Below are 24,397 nucleotides of genomic sequence, written 5' to 3'. Positions count from 1 at the left end.
TAAATGCAAATTTAAAGGAGCTGCAGTGTTTTGTAATAAAACTATATATGAGTGCAGACTTCTGAATCCTAATAGCGTGATGTCAAGATCCTCCGGTGTTGCCAGAGAGCGCAGGCGGTCACGTGACCACAAGTATGCGATTTGCATACTTAAGGCCACAATCCAACTAGTCGCTCTCGGCCTTGCTTTATTCACTTGCATTGAGGAAGGCCAAGCGCATCTAGTCGGCATGTGTCTGCATCTATACAAATTTCATACTTGCGGTCATGTGACCCTTAGCTGTCGCCGACAACATCGGAGAATCCTGACAGCACTGGGTGCACGCACTATAAGGCCTCAGAAGTCAGGAGTCCTTTATTACAAGACCGGACAACCCCTTTAAGCAACTTTATAAATATTCTTTATTGAAAAAAAAAAAAATACTCTTCTTTGTTGCTTTTGCTATCCTACCCTTCTTTTGGTGTTAGAGATGGCAACAGGAATTGTACTCCTAGGGTTGTACACCGATTTCCACACTGTGGATAGGAAAGAAAGCATGCATGGTCTCAGGGAGTGCAGAGAAAACATGCTATAGAATAGAAGGACATAAGTGCATTGTAGAAACTGCATTTATGTATGAGCTAATAAAGACCACAGCACATTGGATGCACATAGCATTCAGTCTATATTACTCAGAGAGACACTCCCTCAAAAGAAAAATCGGAAACCTGGAGCAGGCTACCAACTGCATATCAGGGGGTCTAAAAATGAATAAAGATTGCAGAATGAAACATGGATTATTTTTTTTTTTTGCTAAAGGTAACCGCTAACATTGTAAAAATGTTTTTTTTTTGCTTTAACATATAAAGTGAATGACATAATAATGTATGTAAACATATAAAACCTTTTTCTACATGAGATTTACAAAGTCTGTGTTCTGTATCCTTTTAATAATTTTTTTAGGCTTCAGAGCCGAAATATTTCAGGCTTCCCTTCCTGCTCAGTGTCTGCGCAGAACTTGTCTGTCATCAGACACTGTCTGATGACCAACTTGACGACTCTTTCCAATAACATCCCATGAAATTGACAAAGTCATTCAATGTTTTATTTATGCATAAAATGTAATCTGCTGCTTAGATGTGATCACAGGCTTTGATGGACCTTTGCTAGTATTGGTTATAGCCACTTCTTATTTTAATGTCCTGTGATGCTCAGTTATTTCAGGGCGACACCTCGGCTTATTCAGTTTCTAGCAATATAATGAGCAGATCAGCTGCAGGATTTATTGCCCTGTCTCGTATCTTATTATGGAATTGCTAAGCTTGGCTCCGCATTATAACTCATGTCCCGAAGGTACGGCACATTATAAGTCTTGCAATTTAACATAAATGATCATTATGTTTTTTGCAATGGTTTTTTTTTTTTCCTTGTTTTCAATTGATATCGCTGGAACGGGTTTGTACATCTCTGCTGTACAGATAATGTCTGGTTGTACAATTAGCCAACAAAGAGATCCGCTTTTATCCCGGGCATTCAGGTGAATTATTTTAGATTTGTAAGGGGAATGTTTCCCTAATTAATGACACTAGTGAGGAGACTAGAGAACATTGAGCTTTCGTGTAAGGCCATGTTCACACACAGTTTTTTTTACGAGTTTTCTGACTAATCCACATCTTAAAACTGCTACAAAAAGACACGATTTTTGGTGGAGATACAGTACAGACCAAAAGTTTGGACACACCTCATTTTAAAGATTTTTCTGTATTTTCATGACTATGAAAATTGTACATTCACACTGAAGGCATCAAAACTATGAATTAACACATGTGGAATTATATACTTGACAAAAAAGTGTGAAACAACTGAAAATATGTCTTATATTCTAGGTTCTTCAAAGTAGCCACCTTTTGCTTTGATGACTGCTTTGAACACTCTTGGCATTCTCTTGATGAGCTTCAAGAAGTAGTCACCGGAAATGGTTTTCACTTCACAGGTGTGCCCTGTCAGGTTTAATAAGTGGGATTTCTTGCCTTATAAATGGGGTTGGGACCATCAGTTGTGTTGTGCAGAAGTCTGGTGGATACACAGCTGATAGTCCTACTGAATAGACTTTTCTTGCCATAATACAAATTCTAACAAAGCAGCTAAGTAAAGAAAAACGAGTGGCCATCATTACTTTAAGAAATGAAGGTCAGTCAGTGCGAAAAATTGGGCAAACTTTGAAAGTGTCCCCAAGTGCAGTTGCAAAAACCATCAAGCGCTACAAAGAAACTGGCTCACATGAGGACCGCCCCAGGAAAGGAAGACCAAGAGTCACCTCTGCTTCTGAGGATAAGTTTATCCGAGTCACCAGCCTCAGAAATCGCAGGTTAACAGCAGCTCAGATTAGAGACCAGGACAATGCCACACAGAGTTCTAGCTGCAGACACATCTCTTCAACAACTGTTAAGAGGAGACTTTGTGCAGCAGGCCTTCATGGTAAAATAGCTGCTAGGAAACCACTGCTAAGGACAGGCAACAAGCAGAAGAGACTTGTTTGGGCTAAAGAACACAAGGAATGGACATTAGACCAGTGGAAATCTGTGCTTTGGTCTGATGAGTCCAAATTTGAGATCTTTGGTTCCAACCACCGTGTCTTTGTGCAACACGGAAAAGGTGAACGGATGGACTCTACATGCCTGGTTCCCACCGAGAAACATGGAGGAGGAGGTGTGATGGTGTGCGGGTGCTTTGCTGGTGACACTGTTGGGGATTTATTCAAAATTGAAGGCATACTGAACCAGCATGGCTACCACAGCATCTTGCAGCAACATGCTATTCCATCCGGTTTGCGTTTAGTTGGACCATCATTTATATTTCAACAGGACAATGACCCCAAACACACCTGCAGGCTGTGTAAGGGCTATTTGACCAAGAAGGAGAGTGATGGGGTGCTACGCCAGATGACCTGGCCTCCACAGTCACCAGACCTGAACCCAATTGAGATGGTTTGGGGTGAGCTGGACCGCAGAGTGAAGGCAAAAGGGCCAACAAGTGCTAAGCATCTCTGGGAACTCCTTCAAGATTGTTGGAAAACCATTTCCGGTGACTACCTCTTGAAGCTCATCAAGAGAATGCCAAGAGTGTGCAAAGCAGTCATCAAAGCAAAAGGCGGCTACTTTGAAGAACCTAGAATATAAGACATATTTTCAGTTGTTTCACACTTTTTTGTTAAGTATATAATTCCACATGTGTTAATTCATAGTTTTGATGCCTTCAGTGTGAATGTACAATTTTCATAGTCATGAAAATACAGAAAAATCTTTAAATGAGAAGGTGTGTCCAAACTTTTGGTCTGTACTGTATGTAAGAACATGCATTTTATATATGCTGTTTAGATGCAGTTTTTGTTGCCTTATTTTCAGTGTGGTTTTTAATGCATTTTTTATGACTATATGAATATTTTGGCAAGTTTCCATTGCAAAAACGTTAGCAAATCAGCATCAAAATATTGATAAAAAATGCCCCAAAACACACCAAAGATTCAATGCCGTACTTTTTTTAAACACATTTTAGAAAGCATGTAGAAAAAAACTCTTTATAGGCATCTTTTATCTTTAAAATGTATGGAAAGCTCGTACTAGCAAATTAAAGTATTTTGCATGTGGATTTTAGCACAGAATCGGTGGCACAGCCTGTAAATCTAGTGTTTCTCTTCAGTAAGGCGTCATTCAGACGTCCCTGTTTATTCCTGTACTCAAAAAAAAAAAAAATGGTTTGAGCATCATCACCATTTCATCAGTGTTTGGTCAGTGTAGGTTTTTACCATCAGTGTTTCAGCCATTTTTTTCATTTATAGAGAAATAAATTACAAAGCGTCTCTGATCCTTTGTAATGTTAATCAGGGACATCACATGCGCTTACACACTAATGCCATCCATGTGCTGCCGTGATTTTCACTTATTCATAGACTTGTATTGGTAGTTTTAATCCTTAAAGCCAATAAAAAACGCTTATTTCCATATGATTCTAGAATGTTAGAGTTGGAAGGGACCTCCTGGGTCATCTGGTCCAACCCCCTGCTCAATGCAGGATTCACTAAACCATCTCAGACAGATGTCTGTCCAGCCTCTGGTTGAAGACTTCCATTGAAGGAGAACTCACCACCTCTCGTGGCAGCCTGTTCCACTCATTGATCACCCTAACTGTCAAAAAGTTTTTTCTAATATGTATCTTCTCCCTTCAGTTTCATTCCATTGCTTCTCATGTTTCCATGTACAAATGAGTATAAGGATGATCCCTCTACACCAGGGATGTCAAACTCAAATACACAGAGGGACAAAATTAAAAGCTTGGACAAAGTCGAGAGCCAACCTTGATATTAATTAAAAAAAATGTCTACAGTTGAGGAAGTTTTTTCTTCTTATTAAATATAGCAAACTTTTTCATATGGAATCAAACTTAAAGGTGTTATCTTACGAACAAAGTACGTTTTACTTAATAGATCTTGGAATAAAATGTTATGTAAGAGCAGTAAAAACTATATGGCCCAATGGCCTCATTTAAATATGTAATAACAAAGGATAAAAAAAACCTTGAATAAAACATAATAAAGTATAATGCAAACAAAAGTGCCTCCTAACACAGTATGATACCCCCACAGTGAATTCCTCCACAGTACCCTCCACACGCACGATATGATGACCCTACTGTAGCCCCCTCCCTCAGTCCCCACGACAAAGAATGGTGACCCCATCACAGTATGATTCTCCAACTGTAATCTCCACACAGCCCTCCATACAGTATAATGGCCCCACATAGTGCTCCATATAGTATAATGGACCTACATAGGCCTCCATACAGAATAATGGGCCCCATATAGTATAATGGTCGTAAAAAGTGCTCCATATAGTATAATGGCCACAAAAAGTGCTGAATACAGTATAATGGTACATAGTGCTCATACAGTATAATTGCCCTAAAAAGTGCTCCATACAGAATAATGGCCTTACATAGTTCTCCATACATTATAATGGCCACAAAAGTGCTCCATACAGCATGGTGGACCCAATTGGTGTTTCATACTTTATAATGGGCCCACATAGTACGCCATACGGTAAAATGGGCCCCACACATAAAGTGCTCCATACAGTATAATATAGTATAGAATGGGCCCACACATAACAAAGAAATAACTACTCACCTCTGTCCATTCCCCCACTGCTCTGCTCTCTTCAATGGGTCTGCAGATCCTCTGCACATCTTGGTACAGTGACTGCGTTGTAATGACGTTATCGCGCCCGCAGCGCTGAGATGTCAGACACAGAGGGGCAATGATGGGGGAGGGAGCGTCAGCTGGTGCTTCCTCCTCCATCATTGCTTTCACCTGTATCAGCATCTAGAATGCCGATATAGTTGAAAGTACGATACCGGGTGAAAATGCGATGCATCACGGGCCAAATCTACTCCGGTCCCTGTCCAGCATCGCGGGCCAAACATACTCACCCTGCAGTCCAGAGTTTGACATATGTGCTCTACACTGTGACATCCCTTTAGATATTTGTAGACAGTTATTAAAAGAGTTGTCCACTAATAGGACAACCTCTGTTCATACCCCTAACTTGGCCCCCATAAAATAATAAAGCCCATACTTCTCTCCCAAGCTGGCGCCGTTCCCGCGGTGTCACACTTGCTTTCCCCAGGGCTTCCGTGTGGTTGTTGTGACGCCGGCGCCAAATCAGCGCTGGCGTCACTGTCCCCGCCTCCTGTCGAATTGAGCGTGAAGAGAAAGTCAGAGATCAGCTGCAGCCCTGGCTTCTTTTTCGTGTTCGATTTGTCCAAAGGCGGAGACAAGGACGCCAGTGCTGATTGGGCGCCGTCATCACGTTTCACAACACCAGCACGGGAGTCACGGAACCGCAAGTGCTGACACCTCGGGAATGGCACCAGCACGGGATGTGAGTATAGGCTTTTTCATTTTATCGGGGCAAAATATTTTGATCAAGAAGGGGTTGTCCAAGTAGTGGACAACCCCTTTAAGTCTCCTCTTAGTCTTCTTTTTTGCAAGCTAAACATTCCCAGATGCTTTAACCGTTCCTCGTAGCACATAGTTTGCAGTCACCATCCTGGCAGCTCTTCTCTGAACTTGTTCCTGATTTTTGCATATAATTTTTTGCATAGACATGGTCTACAAAAAACAAGGACATGTGGATAGCAGCATAGATAATGGGTACTTGTTCTGTCTTTGAAAACCACAGAGAGAACATTTACATGAAAAAAGGATGTCTGAATGAGGCCTTAGGCATTGTTTTTTTGTGAATTCTAAAACGTAACTTTTATTACGAAAATATATATATAAAATACCACTTACAACAAATATGGAGAGAGTCACCTGGCCAACCTGATAAATTCCAGAATTATGGCACAGAGACCACCCCAATGTATAAAAAGACTGTTGTCTGGTCAACCCTGCAGTATGGAGACCAAAACAACTTATTTGGATAGATTTCTATAGCAGAGGGACAGTAGAACAACAGGGCTCAGCACAACAGCCCTGTATCAACCAGATACCTTCTAACATATAGATTTTTTGTAGAGATATTAATCAAGATAATCATTCAACATGGGCTCATGGACCACATATTTACCCAGTGTCCAAGAGTACATGAAGTTGACATAAGAAATGGATTATATATTCTGTAGTCTGAGTGCAGAAAAAATCATAAAAATCACAATTCATTTATATAAAAGAGGAAAATGGAATTTTCTCACCCATTTGTCTTTTTTGTCAAGGGAGGAGACTGTTATCCAGAGGTACCTTCTGGATACAATGTGGGGACATGAGGTGACCCTGTTTAATCCCTGTCAGCTCACAATATTACTGACCCCACAAAACTCCTGCCCTTACAAGGGCAGTCCACAGCTAGCCCTATATGGAGACCCTGCACTTTCCCTTTTTCATGTCCCAACGCGTTTCATCCAAGTAAAAATCCTCAGGGGACTAACTTGTATCCAGGGAACTAAAGTGCTAAGTGCATATAATCAAACATGGGTCCCTCCACTCTCTGTCCTAACCTGCAGAGAATGGGATGTGAAGCAGGGTCTGTATATATACCTATCAGTGTGAAAGATAGATTGCTGGTGTCAATTGGCTCACCTGGGGACACCCCCCTTATGATTATATCGTCCCCATTCAATGTACCAACACATGTCAGCGCTTCAGCGCTGTATCCGGTATTCTGGACCGCACGCGCGAGCACTTCCTGTCTTCGTGGAACGCATGAAACTCCTCCCACTTCCGGTTTCGCGAACCACCGTTCTGCGTCACCCAGATGCCTGACTCCAGGCGCTGCACTCCTCCCACATCACCTCCGAGACAAGGGGCACAAATAACAATGCCTGTATACCCCCCCATCACCTCCAAGGAGCGGAAGTGCGCATATTGCGCTCAACATCCATACTCAATATCCATAGACAGCCACTGCAGAATATAGGATCAATCACTCTGTATTTTAAGTTAACACTATATTGGGACCGTTACAACTAGGTTCATCATGCAGTAGACTGTGATTACTCATTACTTCATGGAACCCACTGATGCTTGGAGATAATAGGGGGGGGGTGATTGTAGGGAGGAGGGGGGAAAGAAAATCAACAGGAGGAGAGGGGGTATTAATACAAATGCCCCCTTAGTAAGCCGTAAAGTGCCAAAATTATTGTGACCTTAGTAAATATACTATCCATTAGCACAAGTGGCATGTATTACATTAAATAGAGCTTATTGGCCAGAAATTCAAAAGTTGGGAATCCAACTTGGTATGATAATGATAAGGAACTGGCTGACTGAATTTCCACCCCAGAGCCTTTTGTTTTCAGAACATAAGTCATTGCTAGAGGTGTCGGACAGGGGATACGCCTTATTCCATTAGTTCATATACATGCCCAACTGAGCGTACATTCTGTAGGGATTCACTCGTTTTCCGGCAGCTGGTAGCGTTCACACAGGTACAAAGTATCTTTTTGTGAAAACAGGAAGTTTTAATTGCAGTTCATCAAACTTCCAGGAAAAATGAAACAAACTGCCTTTCTCCAGCATAAAGAGGAAAATAAACTAAAACAGAGAGTCCATACAGCCGCTTAAGGCTAAAGTTCGATACTCAGCCTCTAACAGAGTCTGAGGAGCACACAATAGGTGTTTCCACTTGCACACACAGACCCAAGTTCCAGGGGTGTTTCCACCTAGGCTCCCAGAGACTTGTGGAGCAGCTCAGCTGCCCTTTTATCTTAGCTGCACCTCCTGGATTAGAGACTTGGAGCGACCAGTCCCGCCCAGCTCTACCAGTCGTTTCTGAAACCCGGACCCCAAAATTGCTGCGGGAGTTCTTACACACCACATTGTAGTCCTATCTCTGGTCACAGACTAGACTATTTTTTAACAGACTGTAGTCAGGACTGTTATTGACTGCCTGTATTCTGTTTATGGTCCTGAAGAGTAAGCTCAGGAAAATTGAATTCCTGCTACCTGGTAAGATAGTATTCAGTCTACTTTTACACAAAAGGTGGCGATTGTAAAGTTACTGTTAGAAATTTACAGTACCATTGTATTTGTCTTTAAGCTTTTATACATGCTTAGACTATGATGTTTCTGCTGTTAGGAAACTTGATGAAAGTACAGAATTTTCCTACTGCTGATCATAGATTTGGTATCCTGATTGAAGGAGCTCATCTTCTCCTTTCTCAGCCATTCATCATTATTTAACATTCTCAGATATACTGTAACGAATGCTCCATTCTTTCAGAAGTTGGAATCTGTGTCAGAAAACATATTGGCCCTGCTGAGATGCTTCGAGCTTATATTTCTAGGTTATTAAAGACTTTCGTGTCTCACTAGAGATGCATGCACAGAAATGTCTAAAGCGTTATACTTCGGTCTGTGTGATTTAATACATTTATTTGTGTTCCCCGTTTATCTAAGTTTCAGGATAATTACAGATTTCTGTATTTGTGCAGTTCCTCTCCGCAGCCAGTTGGTAGCATTGGATGCACAGCCTAAAAAGTGCTTGTTTCCCTAGTCATTTATTATCATTTACCTGAATACAACTTCCACATTCACAGTGCTCTCCCAATTAACTTTGGTCTTTCATTCTGTTAGCTCATGCCTGTTTGAGCTGACTTTCACAATCCTGATTTATCATACATTCATTGTTCATTTACTGCTTTATATCCTATCCAAGGTGCTCCCAATGTGGTCCTTCCAAAAATTAATATGGAGTTTCTCTACATGCTGTTTGCCCTTAAAGCGTAACTGTCATTTTAATTTTTATTTAATAATAATGTAGAGAAAGCAATTTTAATAGTCTTTGAAATGTACGTTATAAATGAAATCAGAAAGAAAACCTTTCAAAAATCTTCTAGATGTCGTCCCCATGTGCTGTTTCTGAAGCAAATTTCTATTTAGTTCCACACATAATGAATGCTGTTTTCTATGGTGGAGGCAGAGCCTGCACAGCGTGCGCGCTCCTGGCTGGATCCCATGCACTGTATGTCAGTGCATCAGCAGGTTACCTCAGTCACACAGTGCACAGTACAGGAGCTCTTGGTTGTCGGCACACACCGCTCCTCTGCCTGTCAGTTGGTTTCTGTTCACTCAGTGATATCCTCAGTTTTCCTCAGTGTATAGCACAGACACAGAACAATCAGCTGACAGGGCAGAAGGAGCTCAGTGACATCCGCACTTCCCCTCAGTGTTTACCACTCTGCTCCTTCTGCCCTGTCAGCTGGTTCCTGTGCACTCAGTGACATCAGCACTTCCCCACAGTGTTTACCACACTGCTCCTTCTGCCCTGTCAGCTGGTTCCTGTGCGCTCAGTGACATCGGCACTTCCCCACAGTGTTTACCACACTGCTCCTTCTGCCCTGTCAGCTGGTTCCTGTGCGCTCAGTGACATCAGCACTTCCCCACAGTGTTTACCACACTGCTCCTTCTGCCCTGTCAGCTGGTTCCTGTGCGCTCAGTGACATCGGCACTTCCCCACAGTGTTTACCACACTACTCCTTCTGCCCTGTCAGCTGGTTCCTGTGTGCTCAGTGACATCGGCACTTCCCCACAGTGTTTACCACACTACTCCTTCTGCCCTGTCAGCTGGTTCCTGTGTGCTCAGTGACATCGGCACTTCCCCACAGTGTTTACCACACTACTCCTTCTGCCCTGTCAGCTGGTTCCTGTATGCCCAGTGACATGGCACTTCCCCACAGTGTTTACCACACTACTCCTTCTGCCCTGTCAGCTGGTTCCTGTGTGCTCAGTGACATGGCACTTCCCCACAGTGTTTACCACACTACTCCTTCTGCCCTGTCAGCTGGTTCCTGTGTGCTCAGTGACATCGGCACTTCCCCACAGTGTTTACCACACTACTCCTTCTGCCCTGTCAGCTGGTTCCTGTATGCCCAGTGACATGGCACTTCCCCACAGTGTTTACCACACTACTCCTTCTGCCCTGTCAGCTGGTTCCTGTGTGCTCAGTGACATTGGCACTTCCCCACAGTGTTTACCACACTGCTCCTTCTGCCCTGTCAGCTGGTTCCTGTGTGCTCAGTGACATTGGCACTTCCCCTCAGTATTTACCACACTGTTCCTTCTGCCTTGCAGTGTCTCCAGACCTTTCTCCCATCAAACACGTCTGGGACATCAATTGCAAAGGCAGCTGCCATCAGCGGATCTTTATGATTTGTCTAAGTGCATTCATCATAGCAGAACATTCCTCAGATAATAATAACCTCATTGATAACAGCCAAGTAGTGTAAGTGTGATGATTTATTCTCATGGCATTCCTATTCAATACTAAATTAGATGTTTTGAAAATTGTTTCCATTCTTTTTTATTGTTTGCATATCAGTAACACATGTATCAATCCTGTGAATTCTATAATTCCACAACTTTTCCTTCTTGATGTTGCAATGTCAATGTTGGTGTGTGTATAGAAAGTGAAACAAAAATGGTAGCATTCCAAAATTTGATGAAGCAGTGAGGGTCCTTTATCCACCGATGTAAGAACACAATGTTTCTGTCCCACATAGAACCTTTGTCAAGCAGTGAAAGTGTCACAAACCAGTATATATAGCAGATGTCTATACATACCGTAATTGTGTAATTGGTTGTCAGGAGAAGAAAGCAGTATATGCAGTGGGATAAATGACTTGGCAAGAGAAGATATATTAGATACATATGTTCACATTTGCAGTAAAAAAAAAAAAAATGTGATAGTGTGTGCATTCCATTCCTGCAAGTATGCCTTTAATGCACTTGCAGCATAATTATGCAACACAGTACTCAGACTCACCCCAGAAGAAAGGCGCTTCTCATGAAAACGAATAGCCCAGTTGTTGGCGTCCATAAGGTGCCATTTCACATGATCATGGATTGAAAATATTAAAACTATTCATGAACAATATCTCTTTGCAGTTTGAGCAGGCGCAAGTTAAAATAATGCATATGTCTAAAAATACCATGGACGTAGCATTTTAGGAATGGGTAGAAGCATGCACACTTTGTTATAACTGTGTTCTTGGTAGGATATCGCAGGAGTTCCTAGAGATATTCCTAATGAGGCTGGCCAGCTATCACAGAATTACTTCACGGGCGTAGAGATATGTCCCTCACTTTTTCGCTTGACTAAACATATCCTGAGATTTGTGGCAAGAAATGATAACTTAAAAAATATATATATATATATATAATTTTGTGATACTCTGTCATAAGATCTATATGCCACTATGTGGTCCGGATATGAATTCATCTCTGTCAAGGGTTTTGCATGCTTGTCGATGTTGCATTGAATTAATTTAGTGAGAAATTGTCCCAATTGTAGTAACCAAACTTAAGAAAGGAGTTGCCACATCTGTACCTGTAGAAGTGGGGATATACTTTGAACTTTTTAAAACTACATTTAAAGATGAATAAATTTGTTTCCATTTTTGTGAGAACTCTCACTGCCACTCACTCATATATGATCAATATTAATGCTATGAAGCTGCAGCCTGCTTGTTCACATGGCTAACTGAGGAACAACTCTTCTTATAACGCTAAGCTTCCCCTGCATGTTTCGCAGAAAAACAGCATCATCTGGTGGATGGATCATTGGATTCTATCCTCCTAAAGGACATTTTTCCATGGTGTTAGATAGGTTGGTGGAACTGACTAAGCACTGCATCTCCTGTTCATCTAGAGAAAGTGCTATTTGGCGAAACCCTTCATTGTTTCCTAGGCTAGGCACCTGACAAAGCCAGAGTACATATGAAATACTAATTGTACCAAGATTAAAGAAGTTTTCCATTTCTAAAGGTGAATTTACATTGCACCATTATCATGAACGATAATCGTGCAGTCTAAACAGGTAGCCGGCCACTTGATGAACGAGCATTTCGCTTGTTCTTCAGGTGAAATTTTCTTTGGATTTGCCCAGAAGATCATTTTTCTTGGCAACACATCGTCCTGTTTAATTGGGATCTGTGCTGCCAAGAACAATGGCAGCCTATACACAATGAGCGATCTATTACTGATTGTTCTGTGCGCATCTGAAGTGGTGTCTGCCTTTATAATCAGGCTTTTAAGCTAGCCAGTATTTACTGATTCGTGGCCATTTAGCTCTGTAAATCGGTAAATGTAAACGCACGCTACGTTTTGAAAGCCGATCCGCTTACTATTGTGAATTCCGCTTTTTTCACCTTCCTTTGTTCCTGCTTTCGGCCTTGAACCTCATTAAGGCAGCACTTCTTTCACTGTTCTTCTTTAGTAAAAATGCTAAAATAATAAAGAAATAATGACTAAATTTGGGTTTATAAGGTCATAGTCAAAGCTGTCCATCTCTCGGCCTCTACCACCATATGCAATGCAGCTTAAGAACATTCACTTTAAATTACGATTGGTTGAGATGAAAAGAACTCAAGTTACTTTCAATTGACACTAAGTGCTGAAAATGTCTTTTTCATACTTTTGGGAATTTAAAATACCATCATTTGTCTTTCTTGATATGTTTAACGTCCTAATTAGACCTTGTTCATGGTTTGTGTGTTTCACAGATGTTCTCCATTGAACACCTGTCCTCCAAAATGATGAGTGTAATTACTTTGTGATATCTTGCTTCTTTCGTACAGGATTTTGTTTTTTTTTATCTTTTCACCTCAACAGAACAATTAGATAAACTTTGAAATTGTGTTTTTTGTGACCCGTTGTTAGGCGCACACAAGATGTGTAATTAGGTAGGCTTTTTGGTTCTTTTTTTTCGATGATTAAGATTCATTTACATAAACCGATCGACCGGCATGATATGACCGCCGATCGGTAAACTTTTACCTATCGGAGGCCACTTGACCAAAGCAAATGATGCTTAACTTGTTAAGTGTCTTGAGTGTTTCTACCTATGAATCCTTTTTACTTTAAAATTATGAACTCCAAATTGTTTGAAAACGGCCTTATAACCATTACTAGATTGATGGGAAGCAACAGTTGGATCTCTACGATCATAGCTGATGTCTTTTCATCTTGGTAGTGTATTAACAGACTGCTAAATGCTCCAAGCCAGCAAATTGCAAAAACTTTTGCTTTTATATAGCTGGTTACACTTCCTAATGAACTAATTATGGATTAGCATTTGATTAGCAGCACCTGGCTCTTACTTACAAAAACTCCTGTAGAATGAGTAAGGGTGTACTTAATTATTTATACAATGATTCTTCATTCTGGCCCTGTTCTTGTTAATTAAATAATAACATGATATAATGGTGTTATCTTCTAAGGACCAGATGTTGTGATTTTTTTTAAATTATGTCCTGTTATGTAAAATGATAAAACTCAAATAAGGTGTACTTACATTTACAGTTATAAGAAAAGCTATGTTTGCCTGAGGGGAGGTAGACAAATTACTGCCAGACCCCTCCCACAGCAAATTATATTCCACAGGACCAGGGATGGGACCTTGTTGAAATCCAGTGAGTATAGGATCATCAATAATCTCATTTTCACAGGCAGAAATCTAATGAAAGTGCTGCTATAAAGCTGGAGGAAGATAATAGACGGTTACACCATTGGAAATTGGTGGTGCTCACAGCTCGGCTCCATCTATTTCTTCCCTCTTTTTGCACAGTGACCTCTGCACATGTTACAGAGCATGCTCATAACACTCCTCAAAAATTCAATTGGGTTGTTTTTTGACTTGGTCTTTTTATTTGCAGTTGCAGCCTTAAAAGCCTACAATGAAAACTATAAAATAATTATTATAGAAACTTGTTATTTTGGTATCTCACACTGATTACACAATTACATAAAAACCATTAAAAAGAGGTTTGATCATTCCTTAGGACAGGGGTGGGGAACCTCAGGCCCGCGGGCCGTTTATGGCCATCAATGACCTTTTATCCAGCCTCCGGGAAGATTTCTGGGAGCCGCAGTGCTTGGGCCGGCAGCTGTATGTTGTATTCTCACTCAATCCTTTCATGAACAATGGCCTCCTGATTTTATTGAGGGGATAATATTCCAATACCATAAGATAAAATTGTTCATATAACACAGCTTTCTGCTCACTTTATTGCCTCTCATTCTCTCCTGTTGACTTTTCTTAAAGCATCACTATGATTACTTTGTGCTCCTTCCATAAAAGCAGAATGCCATGAAACCTTTCCCGCAGTGCGTTAGGGACAATGATCATTTTGAAATTAAGGGTTTCCATAGGAACACATTGCTTGCTTTGTATAACTCCTAATATGCCATGTAAACAGTACAGTAATGAGGCTTGTATACTGAACCACTTAAGTACTAATGAAGCACAGTTACAAGTGCATTACCGCACTCCGCTGTTATCTGCAACACAAGCCAGCTCAGAGTAATGATAGATGGTTTATATTACTGCAAAGGACGAATAAACTTTAGGTTGTTTAGTTTCCAAGCTATTTGGGGCCAGCATGTATAACAGGAAGCTTCAGTGTGTTAAAGGTGATTCTCCACTTTGGACAATCCCTTTGTATTTGGAGGATCCCATGACAATAAGCTATAGTTGTGTTTGAACCTGTTAGAATTTTTCATACATCTGCCTAAATATGACCCAAAACAATATCAGATTTTCACACAAGTCCTAAAAGTAGATAAAGAGAACCAAATCATTTAAATCAATCAAAGAAATAGACTTTTTTTGTCGTTTTTTGAAAAGGATCCAATATCACATGTCTTTGATTGGTAAAAGTAGTTGAACCTTTAAGATTAGAAGATAATTTGAAGGTGAAATTATTGTTTGGTGTTTTTAATCAATGGGAAGATAATCAAGTGTGAGTGAGCAACCTGTTTAAAGAACAGATATCTATCTAGTTTGATCTTCCCAACGCGTTTGTAGAAGTGTATGATGACATGAACTAAAGAGATTTTTGAGGACCTCAGAAAAGCGTTGTTGATGCTCATCAAACTGAAAAAGTTTATAAAAGCATCTAAAAAGAGTTTGGACTTCACCAATCCACTGTTAAAAAGATTGTGTGCAAATGGAGGAAACTCAAGACCATTGTTACCCTCCCCAGGAGAAGTCAACCAACAAAGATCACTCCAAGAACAAGGCATTTAATTGTTTGCAGAAGTCACAAAGGAACCCAAGGTAACCTGAAAGCTACTAAAGGCCTCTCTCACATTAGCTAATGTTAATGCTCATAAGTTCACCATCAGGAGGACAATGAACAGCAATGGTAAGCATGGCAGGATTGCAAGGAAAAAGCCACTTATTTCCACATTTGTTGCCCATCTGCAGTTTGCTAAAGATCAGGTGTACAAGTCAGAAGGCTATTGGAACAAAGTTTTGTGTACGGATGAGAACAAAATAGTATTTTGGTTTGCGAGGATGGCTTGCCATCATTGATGGAACAATGAATTCTGGATTTTATGAGCAAATTCTAAAGAAAAATATCAGGACATCTGTCCATGAGCTAAAACTCAAGAGAGCCCAGTTCATGCAGCAAGATAATATTTCAAACCACACAAGTTGTTATACAAAAGAATGGTTAAAAAGTGATTGAAACTTTTTTTTTATTAATTATTGATACATTTTTGTAAAGTTATGAATCTCGGTAGTATAATTCATTACTTTATATTGGTTCCTTTTATCTTTATCCCCTTTACGACCTTGGATGTATAGGTATGCCCAAGGGTCCCCCTCTCCCTCTTTTCTGGCCCATGACAGCTGATCTGATGGGTTGGCATGACAACTCAGGAGACCCCTGTGGTTGTCATAGCCAATTTGCTATGAGCACCACCTAGCAGTCAGCACTCAAGGCAGATGAGCAATGTGTTGCACAGGTCATCAGATGATTGCAGCTTCTAGTCTCCCGTGGAGACTATTGAAGCATGTGAAAAGTGATAAAAAAAATGTTTTTAAAAAAAATATAAAAGTTCAAATCCACCCCCCTTTCGCCCCATTCAAAATAAAACAACAAAAAAATACACATATTTGGTATCAGCGCGTTTAGAATCACCCGATCTATCAATATAAAAAATAATTAATCCGATTGGTAAACAGCATAACAAGAAAAAAAAAACAAGACGCCAGAATTACGTTTTTTTTGGTCGCCGCAACATTGCAATAAAATGCAATGAGAAAGCAAGCAAAGATGTCTCCGGCAGGACCAGGGTTGTATATATCTTGTTAAAACTTCACTTTTAATTTCAAATTGTAAAAGCCAAGGATGAGTTACAAAATGAGCAATATAGTGGCTCTTAGGTACAGCACATTCCAACGCGTTTCGGCTAAACCTTATTCATGGAATAATGTGAGAACTAAGCCTACTGGCTGAAGTTAAATAAAACACACTTCTTGGTGATTGCTTCAGGTGTTGGACCACAGCCCAGAGGAGAATTAACCCATTATTGGCAGCTAAAATTAACTACAGCAAAAAAGCACAAAAACTACATAAAATTGGACATGAGATAGAATGGAATACAAAATTAGTGGAAATACAAAATGAGTGAGAGATACATGCAGAAACAAAAACAAAAAGATCTTTTATGCCGTGGAGCAGTAAAACACATAATAATGATCATAATAATCACTAAGCATCCCTTATGTCTGGTGAGCATGACTGTTTAGACACCATTAGAGTATAAATATAGTTAGTATATGTAGTCCTATAAAAAAAAAATAATAATTTTTGAGAAAAAAAAAATAAAAATTTTTATGGAAAAAGGATGCAAAAGTCATAAATATAAGCATTGAACAATAAAGCAGTTAAACAGTTAGACAGTGCATTCTATTATGACCACAAAGGAAATACATTATCAAAGTACTGTCGAACATAAATACGTGAGACTAAGTGTATTGTAAAATGAGATCCTGTCTCACATTCAGACCTTGCGGAAATCTAGTACACAAGAGAAAAATTCAGAATGATTCGCGGTTCAGGATTTTTCTCCTGTGGTCACCACCTCTCTCCGGCTTAAAAACTTTTTCTATTGCTTTAAATCTGAAGTTATTTAGATCTCCATGGTGGACATTTGCAAAGTGTTTTGAAACTGCCGATTTGTTTAGGCTGTTAGGATTACATGCATCCGACATATGACGATGGATGCGTATTTGTAAAGGTCCTGTGGTACAGCCTACATACTGTAGCTTACAAGCAATACATTCTGCAAGGTATATAACCCCTTCTGAATTGCAGTTTAAGAAGGTGCTGATTTTGTATATTTTTTTTTACATACATAGTTACATAGTTTATAAGGCCGAAAAAAGACAAGCGTCCATCCAGTTCAGCCTATTTCTTGTGCACTGCAGCTATTCCGCTATTCCTATACCATGCGGTATAGGCCAATTTACATCATTGAGGAAAAATTCACTTCCCGACACCAATCTGGCAGTCAGATTAAATCCCTGGATTAATTAACTAAGCATAAGATGTAATTTTATTGTTCTCAAGAAAGGCGTCCAGGCCTCTCTTGAACTCTTTAAGTGAGTTGGACATCACCACTTCCTCTCCCAGAGAGTTCCAGAGTCTCACGGCTCTGACCGTAAAGAATCCCCTTCTATGCTGGTGCAGGAACCTCCTTTCCTCCAGACGCATAGTGTGCCCCCTCGTCTTTGTCACCATCCTTGGTATAAACAGGTCATGGGAGAGATCTCTGTACTGCCCCCTGATGTATTTATACATGTTTATGAGGTCTCCCCTAAGCCTTCTCTTTTCCAATGTAAATAGGCCTAATTTTGACAACCTCTCTGGGTATTCTAGTCCCTCCATTCCCTTTATTACCTTAGTTGCCCTTCTTTGTACCCTCTCTAGCTCCAATATGTCTTTCCTGAGCACCGGAGCTCAGAACAGTGCACAATATTCTAAGTGCGGCCTTACCAGCGCTTTATACAGAGGAAGAACAATGTTCTCATCATATGCCCCTATTCCTCTTCTGATGCATGCCATGACTCTATTTGCCTTCGCAGCTGCTGCCTGACACTGGGCACTCCAATTTAATTTGCTATTAACCAAGACGCCCAGGTCCTTCTCCATGTCAGATTTCCCCAACGGTTTCCCATTTAATATGTATGGGTGACTGCTGTTTTTCTTTCCCATGTGCATGACCTTACATTTATCCATTTATCGGCATTGAACCCCATTTGCCATTTTTTGGCCCAACTCCCCAATTTATCTAAATCCTCCTGTAGCTGTGCCCTATCCTCATCTGTATTAACTACTTTACAAAGTTTAGTATCATCTGCAAATATTGCTATTTTACTATGCAACCCTTCCACTAGATCATTAATATATTAAATAATATAGGGCCCAAGACAGACCCTTGAGGCACCCCGCTAGTAACCCTGACACACCCTGAGCTTACTCCATTGATAACCACCCTCTGCTTTCTATCACTCAGCCAGCTATTTACCCACTTGCACACATTATCCCCCAGACCAAGCATTCTCATTTTATATACCAACCTTTTGTGTGGCACGGTATCAAACGCTTTGGAGAAGTCAAGGTATACAACATCCACTGACTCTCCCCGGTCCAGCTGTGAGCTCACCTCCTCGTAGAAGGCGATCAGGTTTGTTTGGCAGGAGCGATCCCTCATGAATCCATGTTGATATGGAGTTAGACAGTTATTATCATTAAGATATTCTACAATAGCATCTCTAAGAAATCCTTCAAACAATTTACCCACAACAGACGTTAAGCTTACTGGTCTATAGTTCCCAGGGTCACTTTTAGACCCCTTTTTGAATATTGGTACCACATTTGCTTGGCGCCAGTCTAGTGGGACAGTCCCTGTCCATAAAGAGTGCTTGAATATAAGATACAGCGGCCTGTCTATCACATTACTTAATTCTTTTAGTACCCGGGGGTGTATGCCATCTGGACCTGGTGACTTGTCTATTTTGATATTATTTAGGCGTTTCTGAACTTCCTCCTGGGTTAGGTGGGTGATATTTAGCGGAGGGTTTACTTTATCACTCTGCATTTCCTCCGATAAATTGTTTTCTTTTGTGAAAACAGTGGAGAAGAAACTATTGAGTAGGTTTGCTTTACCCTCATCGCCCTCTATGATTTTACCCAGGTTATTTTTCAATGGGCCAACTCCATCAGTTTTAATCCTTTTACTGTTTATATAGTTAAAGAACAGTTTGGGATTCGTTTTACTTTCCTTGGCAATTAGTCTCTCTGTCTCCTCTTTTGCTATTCTTATTTGTTTCTTACAGATTTTGTTTTTGTTTTTGGTGATTTCAGACTGAAAGGAAACACTTGTGTGCGTATTTGCAAGAAATGCACCTACTATGGCCACAATTATAAAACCCTTATAAAACCCTTTTAAAGTGAGCCAGGTTTCTGATGAAAAATTAGATTTTTTTGTACAAAAAAGACTCGGAGAAACCAGTGAACCTATAGTGGGAGCTTTTTTAGCTATATATTTTATGGAGCAATTGTCCATGATTTTCACTAGAGTAGGGTCCTGATTTAGCATGGGTATATATTTTTTTATGATATTGACAATACTGTTGAACTGTGGGCTAAATTGTGTAGCAACATTGCAATAAAATGCAATAACGGGCAATCAAAATATTGTATCTACACCAAAATGGTATCATTAAAAACATCAGCTCAGCACTCAAAAAATAAGTGCTCACCGGCCCCAGATCCCCAAAAAATGGAGACGCTACAAGTCACGGAAAATGGCTCCATTTCATTTTTTTTTTTTTTACCAACTTTGGATTTTTTTTTTTCACCACTTAAAGGGGGTTTCCCACAAACGAAAGTTCATTTTAATCAATAAATCTTGGAATGGTTTGGGGTATGTATAACGTATACATGCCCTCTGATCCCGGGTCTGAAACCGGCGAAACCCTGCAGCGCACAGTGCGGCGCTGGGATCATTCATAAGTCTGCAGTCACACAGAGTGACTGAAGACGCATCACTTTTGACCGGACAACCCCTTTAAATTTATTACGAAATATGGAAAAGACTGAAGGATTCACAAACTTTCAAGCACTGCTGTAATGACAGTGTCCCTCTTAACAGGACTCCATTGATCAGCTGTAATCTTTGGAAGAACCTAACAGTAAGTGTTCAGTATCACTGCAGCACCATCACAGGGGAATCAATTATTACACCGTTGTCAATCATGACAGTAGGCTGTCTTTGTAATGGAGGACAAAACAGATCCTACAAAGTGAAAAACACTCTTGAGATTCACATTGAATGAAGTGGATTCAGTGCTGTTATAGGGTGGTATTACTTTCTAAGTTTTCCTATGTACAGCCGGTACCAAGCAGAGGAAAAACAGTCAAGTGGACAGCGCTATAAACCAGTACTGCACCCGGTACCTACTCAGGATCCTTAGGTTGTGCAGAATCACCCATCCCACCCGCCAATCATGTAGATCAGGAGAGCAGACTGTCAGTCATTACATGTCTCACACTGGTAACGCCCTCTTTAATTTAAAATGACCTCTGGAATCAGATCCTCAGGGTGACCTATGTTCAGCCCATAGATCTTAACGGCTAATTTACATATTATGAAAAATGTTGATTACTCTGAAATAAAACCTCAAATTGCAGATATCAAGGTATCATTTTATTCAGCTTCCTATGACCTAGATGCCCCTACAGACGATTTAGGAGGGTTGATCATACTGATAGATGCCCTTTAAAGCGAACCTGTCACCAGTAAAAAAACGCTATTAAAATGCAGATATGGGGTTAATCTTAGCCGAATGCTGCGGGGAGAAAATGAACTTTATTCCCCCCCAGCAGCGTTCTGGCTTCAGTCAGGAGTATACAGAGCGGTGGCTGAACCAGTGTCAGTCATTGTCGAGGGCGCGGTTACAGCTGCCGCTCTCTATACTCAGAGCGGTGACTGAACCCGCACCGCCACTACCCCTATGACTGAAGCCGGACTGCTGCCGTTCATTTGTAGAAATGCAAGCTTTTTATTATTTAGTTGTTTAATTGACTGGGCAGGAGATTTACATTTTTATATTAAAAAAATAAACTTTAACTGCTTTGAAAATATATGAAAAAATGAATCGGTTCAGAATTAAGTACAAATAAATAACATCGAGATTAAAGGTAATGATTTACAAGCTCGTTTCTATTCTGATTCTGTATTATACTTTTAGCTTTCTAACCTAAAACGCGTAAAGGGATTACACTTCTGACAGTGTTCCTTGCTCTTTTGATCTCCCTGCCCTTAATATATAGCATTAAACCTTCGCTGCTGTTCCTGCCAGTAAACTGTCACGAGTGACGCCGGAGCGTGTTCTCTGCAGTTCTCAACAATAAAGGAATGTGAAAGCTACAAATGCGTAAACCTCGTGTGACAAAATGAGTGAAATAGTTGTAAGTGCAATTAAAGTGCATGTCCATCTAAGTTACCCTCCGTTGTGTGCAGCACATTTCTGTACACGGCCCCTGTGCCCTGTGTGACCCAGGTTCATGATATCATAAATGACAGGGATGCATGATAGCCTTGCAGTCAAAATGCCTATGGAATATTTTGCAGTCAGGTAACCAATTCCCGCAGCCGGTATGTGATGTGTAGGAAAGGTTGTGCTCCTCTGCTGCGTGGCTGTAGTGTAGATTTCCCTATAGAGAGTGCCATTCTGTAATGCTTCTTTCAGAAGGAGGTAAAGTTACTCATATGTAACTGTAAAAAGTAACCAAAGATTTCACAAGCTTCTGACCGTCTTAAAGGGGTTGTCTCAGTTTGCCTTTCATATTCATATGCCGCATTAGGGGGGTATGGATGTCATAGAGGGATCCTTTCTAAGAGCATGTGCGGAGGAGGATTCTTGTGCCATTTTTCCTAATAACCTTTTCGACATGAAGGTTTTTTTTTTTTTTTTTTTTTTTTTTTTTTTTTTTTTTTTACTACCAATTACATTTATCACATATCAACCATCTCCTATGAACGCTTGGGATCTCCTCGAATCCTAAGAATTTTTCCCCCTTGTGAATGGAGTTGTACTGCTCCTGTTGCTCCATACATTTCTATCGGACTGACTGAACGGCTTTTTACTATAAGTGCAGCTGAAATAAATGAAATGATAATCACGTAGTCAGTCAAGAATTGTGCAGTCATATCCCAATATTGTAATTATTTCATTTTGCGATAAATCGGAAAACTTAATAGGAAACTGTCATGTGGATTGTGCACAGTAACCTAATGGGATTGTGCACAGTAACCTAATGGCAAGTATGTACCTGGACTTTTCTGATGATTAAATCCATACCTTGATTGTAGAAATTCGTTTTGCCATTTTTGAGAAATTCATTGTTGAAATCATATGCAAATGAGCTGCAAGTGCTTTGGGGTGGGACTTTGCACTTACAGATTTCCTGCCCTCTCTCCCTACTCCTTGCACACCCCCTATCTCTTGTTTCTCACTGACAAATCACTAAAACAAGAGTGACTTGTCAGTCAAACACATGTGGTAGGCACATGGTGGAAAATAGGGAGGGAGAGCTGCAAGTGCAATGTCCCACCCTGAAGCACTTGCAGCTCATTTGCATACAATTTCAACGCTTGATTTCTCAGTATTAGCCAAATGGATTTCTACAATAAAGGTATGGATTTAATCAGCATGAAAGCCCCTGTTTATATCTGACATTAGTTTGAGGAATAAAATCCTCATTCCAGGTTCCTTTTAACATAATTCGAGCAGATATATTGCGAGATAATAATACAGTTTTTGTTATAAATATATATATAATATAATGTCTACAGGAAAGGTAAAAAAAATACAATCAAGCAGTAACTAAACTTGAATAAATTATGGATTATGTGGTCATAAATAGAAAATAAGTGCACCTAAAAATGTCATATGTAATTTAACATCAAAATGAAAGATATCACAATTGAAAGTGCTATTTCTGAGATAGAAAATTATCCTCTATCCATTGGACTGAGCATAGCTTACTGATCGCTGGGGATCTGGAACCCAATAACCAGGCTCTGCATGCTCGGCCTCCATTTCATTTATTGTCTATGATACTGCCGGAGAAAGCTGAATACAGTGCTCAGCTTTTTCTCACAGTGCCATAGAGAGGTCCATCATGCTTTGCAGAGTCCTGTTCTTGTGAATTTTGGGGGTCCCAGCAGTCAGACCCTCAGCGATCAGTAAGTTATCCCCTATTCTTTAGTTAGGGAGATCACTTTCTATCTTGGGAAGAACCCTTTAACCATGATCAAAGATATCATATCCAGTATCCCGGCCTTGGTGTTGTTGGGTTACCAAGTGATGATCCAGTATGCTGGCAGTCACGCTCCTTTGACAGAGTAGCCCAGATGAAGAAGAGTTGCTCTGTTGACGTGGAGAACAGGCAGGTACCTACCTGCCTGTTAGTTTTTAGATTTTTATTTTTAGGTTTCCATATATTAGTTAAAACTAATCCTCCAGTTATACTAAGCTTGAGCTGCACACAAGTGGTGCCAAAGTTTTATATCCGACGTCCATAGCTGGATCACAAAGCTTGTAGGACCAATCCGTTACAAAAGCTTATGCGCCTGGTATTTGGGGATAATCGGAGCTCATAAAGAGCTATAGGATCACTTCTGCCATCAGTTTTCATCTGGTATTTTTGTTCCACTCTAGAAGAAAAAACACCACAACAGTCTTACATATGAAAACGATCATTTGCATCGGAAAGTCCAATCCGTAAACAGTGAATTTCAGGAGTTTTCTGATGAAGTTTGACATCATTTTAAAAAAAATGTAGACATGTTGGAAATGGAATGTATGGGAACGTGCAAAGCTATCTGTAGAAGGAAAGCTCCATTTGCAGAAACTAGCGCATTGGATAATTGCTGATATTTACAGCGATAAAGCTGTGGATAGGCGGCTTGGATTGGAATCCGAAATGAAAAGCTGACGGTAACCGCACTTTAATCTCAAGAATATTGGGAGCAATTTTGCAGATTGATAAAATGAGTCTT

General features: G+C 40.3%; 1 protein-coding gene across 1 annotated transcript in view; it reads left to right on the top strand.

Annotated features, from left to right (window-relative positions):
- The window catches only part of IPO11 (importin 11), a 590,907-nt gene that overhangs the window by 534,355 nt on the left and 32,155 nt on the right, over window positions 1-24,397 (top strand). The window lies entirely within an intron of this gene.

The sequence above is a fragment of the Phyllobates terribilis genome, unplaced genomic scaffold, assembly GCF_046119375.1.
Source record: "Phyllobates terribilis strain yellow unplaced genomic scaffold, ASM4611937v1 Scaffold_1__5_contigs__length_1240528914, whole genome shotgun sequence".
Taxonomy (NCBI): domain Eukaryota; kingdom Metazoa; phylum Chordata; class Amphibia; order Anura; family Dendrobatidae; genus Phyllobates; species Phyllobates terribilis.
This window is presented reverse-complemented; position numbering and strand designations above follow the sequence as displayed.